This window comes from Cetorhinus maximus, chromosome 12 (assembly GCF_964194155.1).
Source record: "Cetorhinus maximus chromosome 12, sCetMax3.hap1.1, whole genome shotgun sequence".
Lineage (NCBI taxonomy): Eukaryota > Metazoa > Chordata > Chondrichthyes > Lamniformes > Cetorhinidae > Cetorhinus > Cetorhinus maximus.
Genome location: NC_135890.1, coordinates 47,115,367 through 47,138,922, shown reverse-complemented (window position 1 = coordinate 47,138,922; position 23,556 = coordinate 47,115,367). Strand labels below are relative to the sequence as shown.

General features: G+C 42.7%; 1 protein-coding gene across 3 annotated transcripts in view; it reads left to right on the top strand.

Annotated features, from left to right (window-relative positions):
- Positions 1-23,556, top strand: part of LOC144687415 (anoctamin-1-like) — a 173,355-nt gene that overhangs the window by 44,543 nt on the left and 105,256 nt on the right. The gene's annotated exons all lie outside the window — the stretch shown is intronic.

The window sequence follows — 23,556 nt, the reverse complement described above, 5'->3', positions numbered from 1 at the left end:
AGTGGTATAGCTAATGTCCTTAGTTGTGTAAGGGGGCTGAATTACACACACAGCTTATGCAAGGGATTAAACTATTAATATAATTATACAGAATATTATAGTTTTGGTATTGTGATATTAGGGTACTGTGATGGTGATATATTATGGTGCTGTGATGTATAATATTGTAACACTGGCTGTTGAGTTGGGGGTATTGTGATATTGTGACGTATCACATTGTCACGTGTAGTATTGTTTTGGCATGGGAATTGTATTATTCAGTATTGTGGCTGGGCTTTTTCAACCCCGCCAGCTGCTGGGATCACCCGGTCCCATCGAGAGTCAATGGGCTTCTGGCTGGGCTGCCAGACCTCCTGTGGCGGGTCCCACCACAACGGGGCCAGAAAATCCAGGCCTGTGATCTTGGGATATTGTGATATTTAAATGGGGGATGTTGTGATTTTAGGGTATTTGGATATTGTAATGTGGGAAATTGGAAAGAATTTTTCCGTCAGCGAGCTGGGGACGGGGCCCGCTCGCCGACACGAAAATGACGCGGGATGACGTCGGGGGAAACCCTGACATCATCCCACCCCATTTAAATATTCAGGAAGGCAGGGGGACAGCGCAATCAGCTGTCCGCCCGCCGACCTGTCAATGGCCAATTGAGGCCATTGACAGGGTAGTTAAATCAATTAAAGGCCCTGCTCGTCCAACCTTAAGGTTAGTGGGCAGGCCAGGAGCCCCACAGCGGGCTTCTGAAAAAACATGAAACCTCATCCACTGGCGGGATGAGGTTTCATGTCGGTTTTAAAAAACTTTAATAAAGTTTCTGTGATATTTATTAACATGTCCCATATTGTGTGACATTGTCACATGAGGGGGACATGTTAATAATTTTTTTATTTTTCTATTCTTAAACTTTCAAAAGCTTTCAGCGCTCTCCCTGAGGCAGCACTTAGTCTCAGGGAGATATGCGCGAAAGAGTGCACTCTGGCAGTTGGGGAATCCCCCCCTCCTACATAGGAAGCGCACAGTGCTTCAGGTCGGGCGGCCAGCTGGGCGGGCCTTAATTGGCCCACCCACTTAAAATGGCGGCGGGCCCCGTTTCGGCAGCGGGGGTCGGCTGCCCGCCTGCCGCCGAGCTGGTGGGGCCCGCCCGCCCATCAAGGGCAAAATTCTGCCCATTGTGTTGTTGGAGGTTTGTTAGAATACTTGGATATTGTGATTTGGAAGTTTTGTGATGTGGGGCATTGTGAAATGGTGATGTGATTTCAATTTGGGGGTTTTGTCATATTAGAGCCATTTTTAAAAATTCTGACACCAATATTAATTAGTGGAAATGTAACTGGTGATCTCCTTTGAGTGTATTATTAATGTGCAGGGTAGTTTTTTGATGTAATTGGGAGTTAGATGTCTCTTTCGTAAACTCAGAAACTAGCATGACTTGAATTTAAAAGTAAAATGCATGGTAAGAACAGCTGACATTGTAGATCTACAACCAATTGAACCATTGGATTGCTTTATTTCGTGAGAGCTAGCAGTGATGACCAAAAACATTATGGAAATAGGTTAGTGTGAAAGATAGTCTCAATCTATGGGATATTCATCTGATTTAACACTGTTCTTGGAGTGGATTCTTTGATAGCTTCCTTAAGCTAATGTTCTTAGTGCTTTTAAAGAGAGTTTAACTTAATGGTTTTATGTTTAAAATGCATAAGATACAATTTATAAAGATATGTAACAATTGTTAATCAATCATATTATATAAACAATGGTATAATTGCACTTGTTTTCTATCACAATTCCTTTGTCAGATGCTAGTGTTGAGTTCTCAGCTTTGGCTCAGTGATAGCATGCTTGCTTTTGAGTCTGAAGGTTGTGTGTTCAAGTCCATCTCCAATTCTTGAGAGCAAAAATCTGAACTGACAGTCCAGTGTAGTGCTAAGGGAGTGTCACACAGCCAGAGTTGCTGCCTTTCAGACAAGCTGTTAAACCAAGGCCCTGTCTACCCCTACAGGTGGACATAAATAACCCTGTGTTGTTACTTTGAAGAAAATATGTAACAATTGTTAATTCATTATATAAACAATGGTGTAATTGCACTCACTTTCCAGCTCCAGCCTTTTGAGTCTCATTTAACGAGGCCTAGGACTCAAGTTTGTGATCCACTCCAAACTCTTGTGAACTGCTACTGCTTGATGGTGTCATTGTTCCCGGTGCACATTAACTTGTTAAAGTTCACAATTGCCCACACATTCTCCATTTCTTATTGCTGCTTACACATTCTTTACTTCTGTATCCAGCTCTTCTACACTGAGTAAATACAGTGTAAGCCTGTTTAATGATTGAAAACTGTTTAATGCCAGTTATATTGTTACATTAATCATAAAGAGCATAGGAACTAATTGTTATGTAAATACATATCCCAAGGTGCCACATGCACTGTCGCACCGAGTAACAATGTATTAGTCTATCAGTCCACCAGTCACATGGAGAGCAGGAAGAAGTACACTCAATGAAGCTCCAGCATTTAGAGTCTAAATATTTTTGCAAATTTTTAAATATGAATTAGGTTTTTGTTTTAGCTGGCATGCTGAGGGGAAATAATCAAAGTTTTTAAAGTTTTACTTGGCTCAGTTTTTTTCTTTTAATTGATAGCTTTTGTTCAGTTTTGTAGTTTACTGGGTTCTGATTGGTTGCAAGCTAAAGTGTGACCAATTCTAACTCTTGGGAACCGGAAGAGATAACATGGCAGTGGGTGTCCATGAGTAAAAATCACAAACAGTTTAAACAAATTTAATGCTGAAATAGATTTAAAAATCAACCCAAATTATTACCATAGAGAGAGAGAGAGAAAAACAGTGAATTGTGCAAAGATGAAATGGCTGTCACTGTAATAAACACAGAGCTCCAGCTCATGATACATTGGAAAACTGATAATGTTGTAGAGGCCTTTGAGAAGTTTAAACAAATGGGCAGTCTTGACATTCAGTCGCTTTCTGAAAGGCACAAGTAAAGAGGAAATGGTCAGTGACATCCTTCTGTGGGCAGGAGAGAAAGGGTTAAATTTGTTTAATAGCTGGGAGCTGAGTAAAGGTGACAGCAGAAACCCAGACAAAACTTTTGAAAAATTCAGCACACGTCTCCAGTCAAAGTCAAATCATCAGACCTACCGATATGAATTTATAGGTCTAAGGCAGGAATTAGATGAGCCTGTTGATAATTTCATAACAAGATTGACAAATACAGCTAGAAAAGTGTAAATTTAAGAACACAGACAAACACAGGTGCTAGATCAGTTCATTTGGGGCTTCGCACACCCTGAAATACAAAATTGATTGGAAAGTACTCAATATCGCAAGCTGTCGACACTGCCAGAGCACATGAAGCTGTGAGTGGACAAATGAAGACGCTGACTACCTAAATGGTTAGGGATTAGTTAAGTCAAGAAAAAGGCATAGTTGATGCAGCGGAACAGCAACCAAAGAATGTAGACCAGACAGAGAGTAAGATATGCAAGACTGTGGACAGCCAAATGAGTCCACAGATGGAAGGAAATGTCCCACATATGATCAAATTGCAGAGCTTGTGTAAGGCCCAATCACTGGGAAAATATGTGCAGAGCAAAGAAAGACGAAGGCAAATGGGTTATAAAAGACAGCAACAGGGTGAATGAGAAGTAAAGGAAACCAAACATCCATACCCTGGAAGTTGACAATGAGTTTGAGGACATAATAGGCATAGGGACCATACAACTGCATGAAATGGCTAAATGAGTAAATTCCCTAAGAAAAGAAATTCACACCACCATTCAGAGCAGGAAGGGGGTGAGACATAATCCCACAACCATAAATCTGAAGCTTAATAACAGAGCACAGAGTAACATCAGCTCACTCAGACTACACCAGCAGATCTTTGCTACAAAATTTGAAAGAAAATGGTTATCCAAGGAAAGGTGCTCTGAAGCCAAGCACCATCATGCTAACGGCATGCGGGGAACTGAGATTCAACAGCTAAGAACAACTCAAAACAGAGGGATACATGAATCAACGGATGTTAACTGTATGTTCTACGTCTCTGAAACTGAGGATCCTGCTCTCCTGGGGATGAACAGTTGTGAAGAGCTGCAGCTTTCTCAGTAAACCGTGAGAAGATGGAGGCGATACTAAGGCTGGAATTGACCCAGATTTGCACTGTGTGGTGGTGGGTGGGTAAAACGATGTTTCACCTGCTGGCTGCAATGGTGGCCTTTCAAGCCGTATTGTCCCAAACCCACCACATTAATTATGCATTCCCGGGAAACACGCCATTTCCATGGTGGGCAGGCTCTCATTCACCTGCCACGCCATTACCTCGCCGCTTCACCATGCCGGGCGCCGCATCTCAGTGCTTCCAGCCCAGGACTGCTGCACGGAACACAGGATGGCCCAAAAGGCAAAAAGACTCCAAACCCCCTGTTTCAGTGACGCATCCCTCGAACACCTTTTGAACATGGAGGCCCGCCGCGATGTCCTCTACCTCCACTCTGGCCGCAAGATGGGCAGCTGCATCACCAATACAGCCTGAGTGGCAGTGGTCAGCGCCAATGCCCTGCAAAAGGGGACATCAACCCAGTGCTGCTACAGGATGAATGGCCTCATCCATTCTGCCAGGGTAACTCACTCTTCTCATCACTCTCAACTCACACACTCACTAACCCATCACATATCCATAGGGATCTCATACCTCAAGGGACAGCACCACTGACTCTCACACACACCCTCACATCTCCATCAGGCTCATACCTTCTCGAGCTCACGTCCTCATCCTGCCCATGGCTCTGCTCACCAAACAAACATTCCACGCAGTGCCATGTGTCCTGTTCATACTCCCTCCATCTGTTTTCACGCAGGAGAAACCTGCTCACATCAGCAGGGAGAGGTCCCAGACTGGGGGTGGAGTGGCCCGCATTAGGCCCCTACTCACTTTGAGGAGTGTGCCATCGCACTGAATGGTGAGTACATGGACCATGCCTGCGGTGATAGTCAGGTCGGCAACAAGCATGCTCATGAGGATCCTGCACCACATCATATGGCACAGCCGATGGTAAATGCTGAGTTGTTCAAATCCTAAAGGGAAACTTGAAGCAACTGCTACAACTGATTTGCAATTTGTATTTATTTTGAGATGTGTGCCTTGAATTCAATAGTAATAGGAGCACCAAGTCTTATAGGTTTCTTACAAAACTAAATTAAACCTTTATGAATAGAAAAAATAATTTTAAATACATACATAGATCTACAAATTACTACTGTGATAACTTATAAATCCCCTAGTTGATTTAACTCCCAGTTACACTTTTGTTAAGGCAGCAGTAAGACAAATAGATTTTAAAAGGCCCAGGCAAAGAAACATGATACCCTGAACCAGTCGAATTCAAAGTGAGTTTTCTTAACTTAAGTTCTTTGAAGACAGTAGCTTGAGGCATAGATGCTGAAGGCTTTTCACACTTGTTAGATCTTAAAAATGCCTACCCTTACTCACAGCCTTCACTCCTTTATACATATTTTCCCCTTTGAATGCAAATTCCCATTGTTTCACTATGTCTTTGGACTTTAAACTTTCTGATAATAAAAATCTCTCATAGTACCAAGTTTTACCAGTAACCTTTGGGGAAAATAAACACATTGCTTCTTACTTCTCCTGGTTATGTGTAATATTTCACTCCCTCTTTTGAAAACAATCTAGTCTGGCTTATTTAAAATGCAATTGTTCCCTTTACCTCTTACATTTTAAACTTCCCCCCTGTTTACCATGCTTACATCAAAGCCTTCACACCAGCTGCCTTTAATCTAATTAAGTCCCTCTCTCTCTCTCTCTCTCTCTCACACACACACACACACACACAGACACATACGGACACAGGTATCACTATTTTACAATAAATTGCAGAAACATTATGGGACATATTATCTCTTCCTGACATCGCCCTCCTTATTAAAAAATGAACCGTCATACTTTAAAAAGATGGCTTCATTTTTATTAACCCCTCTTATACTATCTCCTATACTTATCTATATGCTTACACTTTTACATTATCAGATGCATGCATTAACATAACAATATATATACAAATCCTTCGTATCAAGAGACATCATTTCAGTTCATTGCCCAGGTTTCAATGTGCGCATGGTTTCCAGGGAGTGTGGACGATGTCTACATCCTGAGTCGCTCGCAGATCCCTGCAGTCTTCCAGGGTCCATAGAGGCTGCAGGGTTGGCTTCTTGGGGTCAACCCACAGAAGCCATGGCTGATGACACCCGTGTGGCAGCCTCAGACTGCAGCAGAGCGACACTATAATGAGGCTCACGCTGCAGCTCGCAGCTTGGTGGAGCAGATCATTGGGATGCTAAAGATACAGTTCCGGTGCCTGGGCTGGTCTGGTGGAGCCGTGCAGTACAGTCCACAGAGGGTGTCACACATTGTCGTCGCCTTCTATGCCCTTTGCACTCTGGCTTGCAACAGGGAGAGGAGCTGGCTGAGGAGGAGATGGAGGAGCTGCATGTCTCCTCCAATGAGGAAGTCGACAGGGATGAGGGTGAGGGGCTCCTCGGTGGTGATGACGACGGGGGTGAGGCTCTCACACTGGCTAGACGAGGCAGGCGCACTCAGGAGGCCCTCATAGTTGCCAGATTTGTGGAGGATATTGATGACATACAGTGAGGTGTCCCTGTAGATCCTCCAATTGCAGTTGTGAATATTTGACTCCAGTCTGGCTTATCATAGTGCAATACTCTCTGTGAGGATACTCCTGTCATGGAGATAAATTGGAGGCCCTAATAGTCGCTCGATCGCAGGAGGATGATGACAACACGCAGTGAGGACACTCCATAGATCTTCACATAGCCTCTGAGAACGTCTGACTCCTGTTTGGCCGAGGGCAACACACTTGCGCTCCATGATCAGGGCCAGCTCAGAGATGCAGCCATGAAATTTTAGGTGCATCTGATGCTGTGTCCGCCTTCAGCACCTCAGCCCTTCAGGAGTTGATGCACAGCATCACTGGTCGCAGACGCTGGTGTGATGGGGACCAGCCCCACCTTAAAGGTGCTGAGAGCACGCAGAGAGCACGAGAGATCTCTGTGGTACCTGCTCACTACATTCTGGCAGCAATGACCAGCACCGCTGAGGGGCAGGCATCAGTAATGTTACCAGGGAGTGTGAAGCTGGACCATCACTGTTGTCTGAAGGCTGCACAGAGATAAGGCCCTGGACTGAGAAACCTGCCTTTTATTTTGTGGAGAAAGGTTTCACATCTGAGTGACAAGAACACTGCTCATCAGAACAAGGAGCCACAGGCAGGGAGACATTCTTAGGAGTTTATTGACAATAGTGAACAGTATGTACAAGTGATCAACACCCATGCTCAGGCTGTGCAACAACTTTTACCTAACTTTCCTAACCCTGCCGCTACACATTGGTGCTCACCGGACATCCACAGCAGAGGTGGAGGCAGCCTGCTGACTGTGATGCCCTGTCTGTGATGACTTTGGTGGGCATCCTCTGGAGGGCCAAGACTTGGAGGGTCCCGGCCTACTTTCGGGGTCCTGCTGTGTGGCAGTGGTACCCTGCTCGGCCTGTGAAGCAGGATCTGTGGAGTTCGCAGGGAGGTAAGATTCGGATGGGCCGGTCACTCCCAGAGTCACCTGGGTGGATGGCCCTAGAGCGTGCACCTGCTGATCCTACACCCTATGATAGCTTTGACTTTCACATCTCTCAGAGCCACCTTATCATGTCCAATGGTATAGCTTAGATGTGTAACTTGCGCTTTTGCAAATTCACTTTTAGCCAAGTTCATCACCAAATTAGCTTCTTGCAATCGAGTAAATAATTCTTCCAGATGCTGTAAATACTTCTCCCACATCTGACTGAAAATGATCAAGTCGTCAATATAAACGGCACAACTTCTCAGACCTGCAATTACTTTGTTTGTCAGTCTTTGAAATGTTGCAGGTACATATTTCATACCAAACGGCATGACATTAATCTGATATAGTCTATCTGGCGTCATAAAAGCCCATATCTCTTTTGCACTCTCCGATACTGGTACTTGCCATTATCCTTTTAGCAAGTCAATCTTTGTGATACATTTTGATAGTCCCACTTTCTCAATACAACCTTCCAATCATGGTATAGGATATGAATCCGCTTTTGTCACTGCATTCACCTTTCAATAGTGCATGCAGTCTTTGTGTTCCATCTGGTTCAGTACCTGCACAATAGGTGAACTCCAGTTACTGCAACTAGACTCAATGATATCATTTTGAAGCATGAATTCAGGTTCTTTCTGTACTTGTGATAACTTTGTCAGATTTAATCTATAAGGATGTTGCCTTAGCAAAGATGAAACTTCTACAGACACATCATGTATGGCTAAATTTTTCCTTCCCAGCTTGTTTCTACAAGTATCTTTATGTTTCTGCAATAGATTTTCCAAATCACTTTGACACTTGTCTGGAAGGTAACTCAATATTATATTTAAATTTTCAAGCACTCCCTCATTATCCAATTTGATTCAAGGAAAATCAATTTCAGAATCCTACATTTCTACTTCTTTCTCATTATCTACCACCACTAACACCTCCTTCCAGTCAAAGTATCTTATAAGCATATTTACATGACACACCCTCTGCTTCTTTCATCTATCTGGAGTGTTGATTAAATAATTCACTTCACTAGCTTCTTTTCAATCTTGTAAGGCTCACGAAACCTTGTCACCCAGCACTTGTACAGAACTAGCACTTTCTCCTCAGTAACAAAACTATAAGCGGTAGTTTTCTTGTCAGCTTTCACCTTCATCACTTGCTGTGATATCTCAAAATGTTCCCTAGCCAACTCACATGCTCTGTCCAATCTGACTCTGAAATTTGATACATAATCCAGGAGAGTAGAATTCTGAATTTTGACTCACCAATTTCTCATGAATCAGGTCCCCTTACCTCATGATCATAAATTAGTTCAAAAGGACTAAAATCAGTCAATAAATTAAGAGCATCCCTAATAGCAAATAACAAGAATGGAAGTCCCCTATCCCAATCCTGTCGATAATTCTGACTATATGCTCTCATCATAGTTTTTAGAGTTTGATGTCATCTTTCCAAAGCCCTTTGTGACTCAGGATGAAAAGTTATGGATTTCAACTGTTTTATTCCCAAACTGTTCATTACTTCCTTAAACAGATGTGACATGACATTTGAACCCTGATCTGATTGTAATTCTTTAGATAAACCAAATCTTGTAAAAAAAATTAGTTAACTCTTCCACAATTTTCTTTGCTATAATGTTCCTCAAAGGCATTGCTTCAGGAATCCTGGTAGACAAATCCATTTTTGTCAGTAAGTACTGATTTCCACTCTTAGTCTTGTGGAGAGGTCCTACACAATCAACCATGACCCTAGTAAAAGGTTCTTCAAATACTGGAATTGGAATTAAAGGTGCCAGTTTAATCACTGCTTGTGGTTTCCCTATCACCTGACATGTGTGACATGTTCTACAGAATTTGACTACATCCTTATGCAATCAGGCCAAAAAAAAACTGTTTTTGTATCTTCGCCTGTGTCTTTCTAATTCTTAAATGTCCCCCATTGGAATTTCATGAGCTATCCTCAGAATCTCATTTCTATATCCAAATGGCAGTGCAATCTGATGCACTTCTCTTTAGCTTTCATTTGCTGAAACATGATAGGGCCTCCATTTTCTCATTAAAACATTACCTTAAGGTAATAACATTCTGGAATACATTTTGCCTTTGTTTCTGAGTAAACTCTCTGATATAAATATTTTATTTGCAAATCCATTTTTCTGTAACTCCACTAACCTACTTGAGTTAAACACTTCAGCTGAATTGTCCTCCAGCCTTTCTTCCTGAACAACCATATCAAACACAGTGTCAGCTAATTGGATTTCCACACCTTCCGCCTGACTTTGAACTTCCTGTTCTTCTTGTTTCAACCTATGAGCCTGTGATCTTGTTATCACATAATCTAGAAACAATCTAGGATGCTCTCTCTGCAAAACTTCTGTTAAAAAACTTCTACAGGCTGCTCAACAACCATAGGCAGTGCCCATATTTATGATCCAGCTATATCATTACCCAGAATAATTTGAACCCCTGCAATGGGAAATTTTTCCACTACTCCAACAATCACTTCATCTGTTTTACACTTACTCTTTCAATTTGCCTTCCAAAATGGAATAGGTTTAACACCCCCATGAGCCCCACTTATTATCACCTGTTCCTGCAATATTCCCTCTGAACAACAAATGTCACTATCCCACAACATAAAGGATTGACTAGCCCCTGTGTCTCTTAAAATTTTAACACCTTTACTTACTCCACCCTGTACACATGGAAAGACTTTCCCTTCACATACGAAACCTCTAAACATTTCTAAAAACCTACTCCTCTAAATTTTCTTGGGTAAATTCTGAACACATTTCCACTTCTTTACCTATCACTGATTCTTCCTGTTTTACCTGTACACAAACCATTGTTTTTTCCTGTACCTGAATCTCAGAACCCACAGCTCTTTTACTTCCAGAACTTTTTTGCACCCCTATAATTCCAACAGATTTTCCCTGCAATTTCCAGCACACAGATTTCGTACGTCCAACTTTATTACAATGAAAACACCTCAATTTTTGAATGTCACTTCTACCCTCAGCACATTCCTTTTTATTCTGAGACAAAACTCCCTGCAAATTTTCACTTTCTCCTTTCTCTTCCCTGACTACCCACCTTTCTTTCATCTTCCCACTTTCTATCCTTTTCTGATTTAAAAGGGTGATGAGAAAAAGGTTTATCTCTATGAACTAACTCAGCTATCTCTGCTGCTTGTCTTACCATTTGAACCCTCTGTTCCTCCACTTGAGATCTCACTACTGAAGGAATTGCATCTTTACATTTTTCAAAAAGAATTACCTATCTACGAGCTGCATATGTTGTCTCTATCTTTAATGCTCATATCCACCGGTCAAAATTACTTTGTTTTACTCTTTCAAACTCAATATAAGTTTGCCCAGGCTGTTTTCTCATATTCCTAAACTTCTGCCTGTATGCCTCAGGAACCAACTCATATGCACTCAAAATAGTCTTTATTACCACATCATAGTTCACCTACATTTCTTCTGACAGTGAAGCATAATTCTCATGTGCTCTACCCACCAGCCCGGATTGTAACAACAATGTCCAGTTTTCCTGTAGCCATTTCATTTGTTTAGCTATCTTCTCAAATTAAATAAAGAATGGTTCAGCATCCCTTTCCTCAAAGTTTGGAAGAGCTTGTACAAATTTAAATATCTCCTCATTGGATTTTAAGTTAAAGGTTTTTTCCTCATCAGACCTTTCCTCAGCATCTGATGTCTCCTTTATAAAATCCATCTTTTTAAGCTGATATTCCCTATCTCTTTTCTTCATTCTCTCTTCCATTGCTAGTTTTTCCCTCTGGCGATCAAGTTTTCATATTTCCATTTCTTTTTGAAATAATCTCTCTTCTCCCTTTTCTTTTTCTGCTGTCTCTAGTTCCAGCTTTTTCATTCCCAATTCTTTTTCCTTTTCGTTTGCCTCCAATTCAGTTTTTCTCAGTTCCTTTGCTTGTTCAAATTCAAGCCTCTTCATTTCTAACTGAAGTCTCACTACCTCAGCTATGACTCACTAGTGTCAGGCATCACTTACAACTTTAAACGCTGTACTATACCTTCAATTATACCTGTTTTCTTTGCACCTGCATGTAACCCCAGTTGTAATTATTCTGCCAATTCCATTAACTTAACTTCAGTCACCTTTTGTAAACTAGCCAAAGTTATAACTTCAACTCTCAGACAAGTCAAGGTAACTGCTAAAGCCATATTGCCATCTCAGCACTTCAAAAAACCTCACACCAACTCCTGAGTTCAAAGTGCTCCTCATACTCGTAACCTTAAGATTCAACAACTCCAAACCAACCAAGGAATTTCAAATATATATCGCAAAGAGCCCCCAACTATGTTATGGCAAAGCCAATGGTAAATGCTGAGTTGGTCAAATCCCAAAGGGAAACTTGAAACATCTGCCAGAACTGATTTGCAACCTGTATAAGTTTCGAGATGTGTGCCTTGAATTCAGTCGTAATAAAACCACCAAGTCTTATAGGTTTCTTACAAAACTAAATTAAACCTTTATGGATAGAAGAAATGATTTTAAATACATACATAGATCTACAAATTACTATTGTGATAACTTATAAACTCCCTAGTTAGTTTAACTCCCAGTTACACTTTCGTTAAAGCAACAGCAAGACACATAGATTTTAAAAGACCCAGGCAAGAGAACATGATATTCTAAACCAGTTAAATTCAAAGTGAGTTTTCTTAACTTCAGTTCTTTGAAAACAGCAGCTTGAGGCATAGATGCTAAAGGCTTTTCACACTTGTTAGATCTTAAAAATGCCTACCCTTACACACAGCCTTCGCTCCTTTTTACATATTTTCCCCTTTGAATGCAAATTCCCATTGTTTCACTATATCTTTGGGCTTTAAACTTTCTGATAATAAAAATCTCTCATAGTGCCAAGTTTTAACCTTTGGGAAAAATGAACACAAATATTTCTTACTTCTCCTGGCTATTTGTAATATTTCACTCCCTCTTTTGAAAACAACCTAGTCTGGCTTATTTAAAATGCAAATATTCCCTTAACCTCTTACATCTTAAACTTCCCCCCTGTTTACCATGCTTACATCAAAGCCTTCACACCAGCTGCCTTTAAACTAATTAAGTCTCTCTCACACACACACACAGATACCACAATTTTACAAAAAATTCCAATAACATTATGGTAATTATTACATCATCCTGACAATCTCTCTCTCAACGCAAAGATGAGTTCTGCTTCCTGCACCAACGCAGAGACACACACCTTGTTGGGACCTAGATCTAGAGCAGGCTCAGGTTCACAACCTGCTGGTCACCACATGGACACATGTTTGCAGCAGGAGGAGGCAGATTCGGCCAAGCTTCCTGGCACTTGGAGGACTGCTGGGGATCAGGCATTTATGAGGTTTGAGCCAGATGACGGGGCTTTAGATTTTGCCTTCCAAATCATCCTGGATAGTCAGCAGAAGGCGTGGGAACATCCCTCAGAGCTGTTGGAAGCCCTCAATAGAGTGGCACGTGAGTCTGAGGAGTGCGTCCACCTATTCTCTGATGAAATGGTGCCCAGATGTGCATGTATGGAGGTCTCCATGGGGAGGATGGCAGATGCCATGGAGACCCTAGTCTAGCAGAATGCAGAGATGTGCGCAGACCTGCATGCCATCGCGAGAGCCATGGGTGAGTTTCTGCAGTGGCAACACGAGAGGGAAATGGGGCACCTCGACCTCACACCAGGCTCCCCTTCCCCTCAAGGAGTCAAGCCGGGGCCCTCAGACACCTGAAAGGAGAGGAGCAGCAGCTGGACACTCCTGGGTCATCCACTCAGGAATCTCAGAGGCTGTCCATTCCCTTTGAGTCTCCTTTGCCTGTGAATCCCACAACTTTGTCCTCTGTCACTGCAGGGGTAGCAGTTGGCCAATGAGTAACTTTGGAGGGAGAAGCGTGTGTTTGGTTGGGCCTTTTGGAGCCTCGTGCAAGCACCCTCCCACGCACGCAGATCCTTCACGGATCATACTCACCTCACACAGCAGAGCCATGTCCATGAGAATCTACCCAGCATGCCATGGATGCTCCTCGAGTATGCCATTGATGTCGGGCTCCAGCATCTTCTGCTCCTTGGATGTCCATGATATGAGCAAGGTCCTGAATGTAAGTCCCAACTTCTGTATGTCACACTTGTCAAGACAGGTCCTGCACCGGTGTGCAATCAAGCTGATGTGGACAGACGATCCAGCGGGGATGGGGATGATTCCGGCGGGTTGGCCTTATAATGATGTGCAGATGTATTACAATGAGGTTCCCGACATCCAATGGTGGGGAACGTGGCCCGCCATCGACAGGCTGAGCAGACGATTGCAAACTGCTTTCATGACATTGTGAAACCGATTTTTGGCCTTCTTGCCATACTGTCCACTCACGCCACTGAAGCACGCCCAACACCAGTGGGCATGGACGATTCCACCCTAAGACTGTAGGTAGCACACTGACTGAAAAGTGCCCACTGATCATGAGGAATGCAGATCTGGTCCAAATATATCCAGAGTATTTTGATAAGATGGTTGGATGCTTTGAAGATTTTGATTATTACATCATTATTGATCCAATGAAGGAGCCAGTGATTCACCTCCACATAAAGTACCAATGGAACTCAAAGGAAAGTTTGAAAGAGAGTTCCAAGAGGTGGAAGAAAAGAAGGTGCTCATCATCGTCACAGAGCCGATAGATTGAGTAAATTCCATCGTAGTGAAAGAGAAACCAAATGGACGACCAAAATGTTGCCTGGATTATAAAAATCTTAATCAAACAATAAAGAGCAATTACTCCCTATTCCAACACTGGAAGAGATCACACCAGCACTGGCAGGGGCAAAAGTTTTCAGCAAACTGGATGCCAGAAATGGCTACTGGAACGTGAAGCTTGGCGAGCAATCTTCACTGTTGACAACATTCAACACACCCTTTGGTTGGTACAAATTTCTGCGTCTACCTTTTGTCCTTAAATTGAGACAGAATGTGTTCCAACAGAAAGTAGACGAGACATACTGAGGATGTAACACAACATTCGGCATAGCTGATAATATCCAGATCTATGGTGTAGATGAAAAAGATTATGGCCACCATCTGTATGAAGCCACAGAGAGAACCAGGAAAACTGAGATCAGGCTAACCGTAGACAAATGCATTGTGAATATGACAGAATGCCAATTCTTTGGAACGCTGTACGGATCTGGCGGAGTAAGCTGAGTCCTGAATAAGTCACAGCCATCTCTGAAACGGAAACTCCAAGAGAGAAGAAAGAATTGAGAAGTTCCCTTGACTCAATCCAGTACATGACTGATTTCACACCTCACAGCAAACATATGAGAACTGATGAGAGAAGATGTTAAGCACCAGTTGTTAGAGTCACACAAGAGGAGTTTCAACAAAAGAAGTAGTATCCAAGGAGACAAGTCTGTCATACTACCACAGAGAAAAACCTGTCACTCTGCAATGAGATACTTCTAAAAAAGGACTTGGAGAAGCCCTGATAAGAAGGGGAAAACTAATAGTATTCACATCCAAAGCTCTAACATCAGCTGAGACCAAATATACCAACATAGAAAGAGAGCTTTTGGCAGTTGTGTATGGATGTGAGAAATTCCATAATATCTCATGGGAGAGAACTCATAATGGAGAATGATCATTGTGTGCTGGATAGGCAACTACAAAGACATCGGAAATATTGGCCCTCTTTGGGCGGGCTCGGTGGGGGCGGGCTGGAGCGGCTGCGAGTGCGCGTAGTGAAAGCTTCCACAGAGATGCCTCGGGGAGCTGAAGGTTTAAAAAATTAAAAATAAAGAACTTAAAATGTTAAAAAACATGTCCCCTCATGTCACTCTGTCACATGAGCAGGAACATGTTATGAATGAAATGTTAAACTTTATATTTAATTTTGAATTGTTGTTGGAAACCTCAGGCTGAATTTTGCTGTTGGCGAGCAGGGGGCGGGGCCCACTTGCTGACATGTAAAATGATGGAGGGTGATGTCGGGGGGAACTCCTGATGTCATCCCGCCCCATTTAAATTTTCAGGAAGGCGGGGGTGCAGCAAAAGCAGCTGCAGGCCCGCCGACCTGTCAATGGCCAATTCAGGCCATTGATAGGATCATTGAAACAATTAAAGGACCTGCCCGTCCAACCTTAAGGCTGGTGGGCAGGTCAGGAGCCCCAGCGGGAATTAGAAAAAACATGAAGCCTCATCCACCGGCGGGATGAGGTTTCATGTAGGGATTAAAAAGTTTAATAAAGTTTTAGTGTAATTTATGAACATGTCCCATCTCATGTGACATTGTCACATGAGGGGGACATGTTAAGGATTTTTTTTGTTCTATTTTTAACATTTTTAAAACTGTCAGCGATCTCCCTGAGGCAGCACTTAGCCTCAGGGAGATGTGTGCATGCGCGAAAGAGCGCACTCTTGCATTTGGAGAAACCCCCTCCCAGCCTGCACAGGAAGCGCATAGCGCTTCTCGCCGGACGTTATGCTGGGTAGGCCTTAATTGGCTTGCCCACGTAAAATGGCGGCGGGGCCCACTTCTCCGGCGGGGATTGGCTCCCCACCCGCCAGAGATTGGGTCGGGCCCGCCCGCCTGACAGGCAGAAAATTCTGCCCCTCATCCCGCCTGTGGATGAGGTTTCCTAAAAAATCCAAAGACTCCTTGGCCTTCTCATCTGCCCGTCAACCATAAGGTTGGATGGGCAGCAACAAATTTAATTCAGTTGGTACTTTAATGGCCCTAATAGGCCTGTTAATTGTCGGTGGGCATGCTGCTGACTCCCGCCCATGCCCACCAACTGAAATATCGCGCGAGTGTGCAATGATGTCGGGGCGCGCACCGACCCGATGAGGGCAATGTTCTGCCCATTATGTCTACATTCAATGTATGCCAGTAGTATAGGAATACACAGCAGAAAGAGGAGATGATAGCTCCTTAAGTACCACCCAAACCGTGGCAATCGAGGGGAACCAACTTACTTACACACAATCAAGAATGGTATCTCTTAGTTGTCGACTACTATTCAAAGCTCCCTTTTATCTGGACGATGAAAGATTTGACAGCTACAACAATGATCTCGGCAGCATGGGTTCTGTTTATTGAGCAAGGGATTCCTGAAAGAATAATATACGACAATAGAGCCCAATTCGCCTCCACAGAATTTAAGGGATTCGCTGAACAGCATGGATTCAATATCATCAATGAATGTTAAGGTATCTTTTGGGGATGGTGGGGCTGGTGAGCTTGTCAAAAAAAAAATCACTCATTTTAGATGAAGTATCTATCAGTAATGATAAAAATGTTTAAAAACAAACAGAATGCCCGATTTTAATGTAAAGCTTGCTGGCATACATGAAAGTGCTTGGGGCTATAGGAATGGCATTTGAAAGGAATGTGCACAGTACAAAACTTGATACCTGATCTCGATGGCAGCAACAATAGGGTTTGAATTCCTTATTTTCAATCCAGCATTTGTTGTAGCAAAATAGAAGAATATTAATTAAATAAATTTGTCCTGGTCATTGGTTATCCGCTACTGGGAGAAAAGCATGTTATAAAAAACTTCAAAAAACTCATTCCCGGGAATAAGGCATTCTTCAGAGTAAGCCCCACTCCAGAAAATAAATCTGGTCTCTTCAACACGTGTACCCTCCTCAGTCTTTCATGTGTGTTTAATGGAATAGTTCTGCTCATTGTCACTGGTGGAATGCTGGATATACGTCCAGCTCAGATTACAAAGCCATACTCCAGTGTACCTTGCGCAGTTATTTCTGTTTCATCCCCCAGACTTAAATGCAATTCTGGTTTAGAGTAGCTAAACTTTGAGAGTCTGCCTTAGTTTTCACAAAGCGGTTGGTCAGTTGCTGCTAAGGTTCCAGATTAGTGGTTTTCAACTTGTTTTTTTTTGGTTAAGGAACCCTATATTATGAAATTCTGTGGAACCCCAACCAAAGTAAAACACTATTAAATTAATGCAAAATTAAACTATACTGTTAAATACCACATATTTGTAATATACTGTTATGTTTTGTACAATGCTAGCATATGAAAATTATTTCATATTAGTTTTTTGTGCAAAGTTTAAAAACATTCTACTGTATTTGGTACAATTTCCAAATGAGAAAGGCTTACATCCAATTCCTATGATTGAACATACATTTTGAAGCATAACTAATATGCCAAGAGATAGAATTATCAATTAACAAGTGCTTTTTAGTTCAGGTGCTTTGCTAGGAATTGTTCCCTAGTCCTGTCGCGACATATTTTAAATATCTCTGTTGGAGTTACTATTCGAGTCCTGAGCTGGCGATTTATTTGTTATTGCATCATGAAGGTAGACCTTTAAGCAGCTTGAGGCAATTTGTTTAATAAAGATGTAGGTCAGCTCTTATGGGCGATTATCTCTGGACTGAACCAGAAATCTGTTCCCAGAATCCATTGGGAAATTAGCTCCTGTATTATGTAGCAATGACAAGCTGCAACACAACATTTTGTTAAAGAATTAAAGCTAAGCTTCCCCTAAAATTGTCAACCTCCCAAAATATTTTTGAAATATTTGCCACCTAAAGGGATTGCTATATTTGAGTTTGATTGTTTAAATCAGAGTGCTAGCCATTGTAAAATATACCATTAAAAATGACAGCCATTTTAAGGTTTATCATAGCTATTGCAGGTCTTAAGATGGTAAGAACATAGGAAATGGGAGCAAGAGTAGATCATGCAGCTCTTCGAGCCTGCTCTGCCTTTCTATAAGATCATGGCTGATCTGATCTTAGCCTCAACTTCACTTTCCTGCCTGTTCCTCAGAACCCTTGACGCCCCTATAGTTCAAGAATCTGTACCTCAGCCTTGAATATATTCAATGACTCAGATTCCACAGCCCTCTGGGGTAGAGAACTCTAAAGATTCACTCATCCTCTGAGTGAAGAAATTCTTCTTCTCTGAATGGGTGATGCCTTATTTTTAAACACTGCCCCCTAGTTCTAGATTCCCCCATGTGGGGAAACATCCTCGCAGCACCTATCCTGTCAAGCCCCCTCGGAATCTTATATGTTTTAATATGATCATCTCTCATTCTTCTAAACTCCAATGAGCATAGGCCCAAACTGCTTAACCTTTCCTCATAAGACAAGCCCCTTCATCCCAGGAATCAACCAAGCGAACCTTCTTTGAACAACCTCCAATGCAAGTATATCCCTCCTTAAATAAGGAGAGCAAATCTGTACACAGTGCTCTAGGTGTGATCTCATCAACACCCTGTACTGTTTTAGAGAGACTTCCCTATTTTTATACTCTATCCCCCCTTTCAATAAACACCAACTTTCCACTTGCCTTCCTAATTAGTTGCCGTACCTAGATGCTAACTTTTTCTGTTTCATGCATGAGGGCATCCAGATCCCTCCGTAACCGTAGCTTTCAGTAGTGTCTCTCTATTTAAATAATATTTTGCTTTTCTATTCTTTGAGGACTGCGATAGCCATTATTAGATAGACCAATAACAGTGATAGTCAATATAAGGTTTAACATTAATAGTGTGAGCTATTGTCGAGTTTATCAATAAGAGTGATGGCCAATGCAGGGATTAGTATAGCAATATTTGGAGGGGAGTCTTAGCTGAAATAATTCAACTGGAGCAATTGTTTCATGTTTTTACATAAAGCCTGAGGTATTTATTTGATACTAAGTTGAGCCTGATTAGCTTCTTGTTCATAAATGAAAGTACCAAAAATCCACAGAATGACACATATCAACATGTGTCCAGATCTCTGATGTTGATCCTCTCAATGCCTGTAGAGGGAAATCTCTTAAAATTATCACTAGCAGTTATCTGCAGAACTGATGGTTCCTCTGGATTGACCATCATTGTAGCAGGACTGGAAAGCCCAGCATAAGACCAGGGCTTCTTTTCTCTCACTCTGAGACAAGCGCTGAAAACTTTCGACCTGGGTCAGAATCCCTGTTTCTGACCCAGATCAGATAAAAAGTTACCTATTTACTTTCCTACAATTTTTCTGGGCCCCTTTTCTTTTGGAGGCTCCTTCCAAACTCACGCAGTGCATCAGTCCTTTCAGGGAGCAGCAGAGAGAATCATCGTAGAAGCCCTGGCCTATTTTTATGGCTCTAGCTGCTGTATTAGAGTAAGTAGAGACCTTAAAGGTCCCACAGCTACTTTGAGAAGCTATGGAGAGAAGGTAAGTGTGCAAGGTAAGTGGGTTAGATGGTAGGGTGAAAGGTGGGTGGGTGAAGGAGTAGGGCGGCAGGTAAGTGGGTGAAGGTGTAGGGTAGCAGGTGGGTGAGGGGTTAGGGTGGCAGGTGTGGGGGTGAGGGGTTGGGGTGGCAGGTGGGTGGGTGAGGGGGGAGGTTGGGTCAGGGTAGCTGGAGGATCAAAGGGGTAGTCGGGTTGGGGGTAATCAGATGGTTAGGGACACTAGTCAGGGTAGTCAAGGGGGTTGGGGGATAGTCGGGGGGGTTGGGGGTTAGTCGGGTGGTCATGGGGGTTAGTCAGGGTGTAGTCAGGTCAGGGGTAGTTAGGCGGTGGGGGATAGTCGTGGGGAGGGGGGTTGGTTAGTTGTGAAGTTGTGGATAGTTGGGAGGTCAGGAGGGGAGTCCAGTGGGGAGAAGTTGGAACTGGCTTTAATCTTTGTAACTTTTTCTGGGTAACTAACAAGGTAAGTGAGTTGGAACCATCTGAAGTCTCCGACTCTAACTCAGAATTAGAGACCTTTTCGGAGGGTTCCAGATGCAGGGGAATTGCTTATTTGAAATCCAAACTTCCTGGACAATTCCTGTGTAGTCAGTGCATCGGGACTTCCAAGGGGTTCCGTAGCACATGTTGGGGGGTAGGGATGGCGTACCTACAGGGTACAACCACCTGGAGATCAGAAGTTTTGATCCAAGGTTCAGTTGCCCCCAGCTGGAGCACTTTAAAAATTAAGGTAACTATATTTCTTATCCATTCTTGAGGGCTTCGGGCCACAATTCCTGTCTGGACCTCTATTTGGTTCCCATGGCCCTGGGTCTGCCAGTATACTGGCAAAGTGTATTGGCATGCCCATACACTGGATCCCAGTCAATGGTTGGGGTTTAGGAACTTTGATGTTTGGAGTTCCTACGCCTTCCTATGACAATGGTCTTGTAAGAGGCAACTGGAGGCGTCAGCTCCAAAACAGCATCTCGAGAAATTTGATGAAAGGTTGGTTCTTGGAAGGGCCAGGCCTAGTTTCCAGTCATTCCGGCAGATTCCCACCTAACTTAAAACAGGAGAGCCCTGGAACAACATGGATTTTGTTTAACAGCTGGGAATGACAACATGTGTGGCTCTACTTAATAATAAATATATGAGTTAAAGATTGTAGAACTCAGTTCAACAAAATCCCTGAGCTTGAACCCATACTTTATTTATCATTTAGCACTTGCAGTATGAGGTATGGGAACACTTGTTAATGGAATGTTTGCACTCAGTCCCAATGTCCCCAATTAGGTGTAGAATTGGATTTAACTGTAATGTGAAGCTTTCTATAATTGTGCCAATGACATCCCTCAAGTGAAACTGAGAGTAATATTATCATTAAAATTCTCCCGACTGCTCATTTTGTTGTGACACTGTCAATTTCTGCAGAATTACAAGTAATTTTAACTTTAGATTTATGCCCAATAGAAACCAATTTGCGATTACTCAGACAAGTTTAACATCGAACTTTACAAATAGAAAACGGAGATGAGCTTCATCCACTCCATCCAACCTACCTTCAAATTAGGTGCCAGAAGTGAAAGGGCAATGAACTGTATCTTTCTAATGCAAGTGAATTCAATGTTTAGCGCTTTTTATTCTGCTGAAATTGAAATTGTGTAACCGTTTACTTATAGAATTATATGGTGCCAAAGCATTCTGTAGTGCTTCAAGTATTTCAGGAGAAATGCTTGTAACAATGATTCAGAATTGTACCTGAGGCACCAGGAAGTTGTTTACTCAACGGAGAACCTCAGAGACGGATAAAATCGTACAATCCTCCAGCATAGATGGAGGCCATTGGGACTATCATGTCTGTGCTAGGTCTTTAAAGAGCTATCCAATTAGTTCCACTGCCCTGCTTTTCCCATTAGCTTCATAAAACGTTCTTTTTCAAATACATCTCAAATGCCCTTTTGAAAGTTATTATCGAATTTGCTTCCACCACCCTTGCAGGCAGCACATTCCAGATGAACTCACTGCAAACATTCTCTATTTCACTCGTCTCTCTTCAGGTTCTTTTGGCAATTATCTTAGCTCAGTGTCCTCTGTTTACCAATTGTCCTGCCAGTGTAAACAGTTTCTCCTTATTTACTTTATTAAAACCCCTTTGGCACATGCTAGATATTATTGTAGTTATAATCAGTATATCTGGTGAACTAGTTTAAACAAAATATTTTATTTTCCATTTTATGTCAACTATGTTATATGGCTGTAGCTTATGTTTAGCGGCCTTGCAATGCCCTGGATACAGATATGACTTTCTGAACCTCTACTTGGTTCAGGGCCAACTCATATCAATCACTCTTTAAATGAAGAGCTTTAGGGACACTTAAATATCCAAATACATTTTGCAGAGACTTCTGTAAGGGTGAATTACAGCACCTCATTAAGTGATAGTATCAAAGGTTGCAAGCTTCATAACTTAACTCTCACGCGATGTCAATAAATTAAAAGTGTGCAGACTTCTGACACTTCCCTTCCAAGCCACACACCATCCTGACTTGGAACTATATCACCGTTCCTTCATTGTCGCTGAATCAAAATCCTGGAACTTCCTTCCTAACAGCACTGTAGTGGTTCAAGAAGGTGGCTCATCACCACCTTCTCAAGGCAGTTAGGGAGGGCGATAGATGCTGGCCTAGCCAGAAACGCTCACATCCACTGAACAAATAAGCAAAAAAAGAGGTGTCAGGAACCTCACAAAAGTGGAACCCATTTAACATTTGGTCAAGTTGCTGCTCAAAGAGCGCAGGAGGGAAAACATTACTGATTCAGATTGAGCCTCTGAATCTGTTTCTATGGGCAGAAATTTTGCTTGGCATGCAGGTGCGCACCCAACCTCCTTGAGCATGAAATGACGCGCGTTGACGTTGGCTGAGCGTGCAGACATCAACGTGTAGTCGCGCGATAGTTCGGTCGGCGGGCACACGCTGGAGCTGGCAGCATGCCCGCTGACAATTAAAAGGCCTAATAAGGCCATTAAGTTATCAATTAAACTGAAATTTTCGCTGCTCGTCCAACCTAATGGTTGGACGGGCAGCGAATCCACAGGCAGGATGAGGTTTCCAAAAGCAAATAAAAATAAAAACTTTAATTGTTCATTAATAACACGTCCCTGCTCATGTGACAGAGGCAAATGAGGGGACATGTTTTATTACATTTTTATTTTTTTTATATCTGTTCATCTCCGAGGCAGCTCTGCGCCTCAGGGAGATTATTCAGTGCTCACTCCTGCGCATGTGCAAAGTTCGTGCTCAGTGGCTCGCACTCTACGCCCCTCCCCCCCCCCCCCCCCCTGTCCCGCACAGGCAGCGCTCAGCGCTCAGTGCTGCCACTCACGTTTCACGCTGGGTGGGGTTTAGTTGGCCCAGCAGCGTGAAATCGCGGTGCAGTGCCGATCGCGGGGTGGCGGTTGATTTCCTGACTGGCCCCGCCGAGCCCGCCCGCCAAGGGCAAAATTCTGCCCCATGTGTCCCTACCCACGCAATGACAGAAAGATAACATTGGCTTGGTGGAATGATGTAACCATATATTTGTATATAAGAAAAAGGGACTTAAATCTTGAAGTGGGTGAAAGTTTGATTTTTTTTTGAACATATGAAAAGCTTAAAAATGTTAAAATTCTGCATATTTTGTAGAA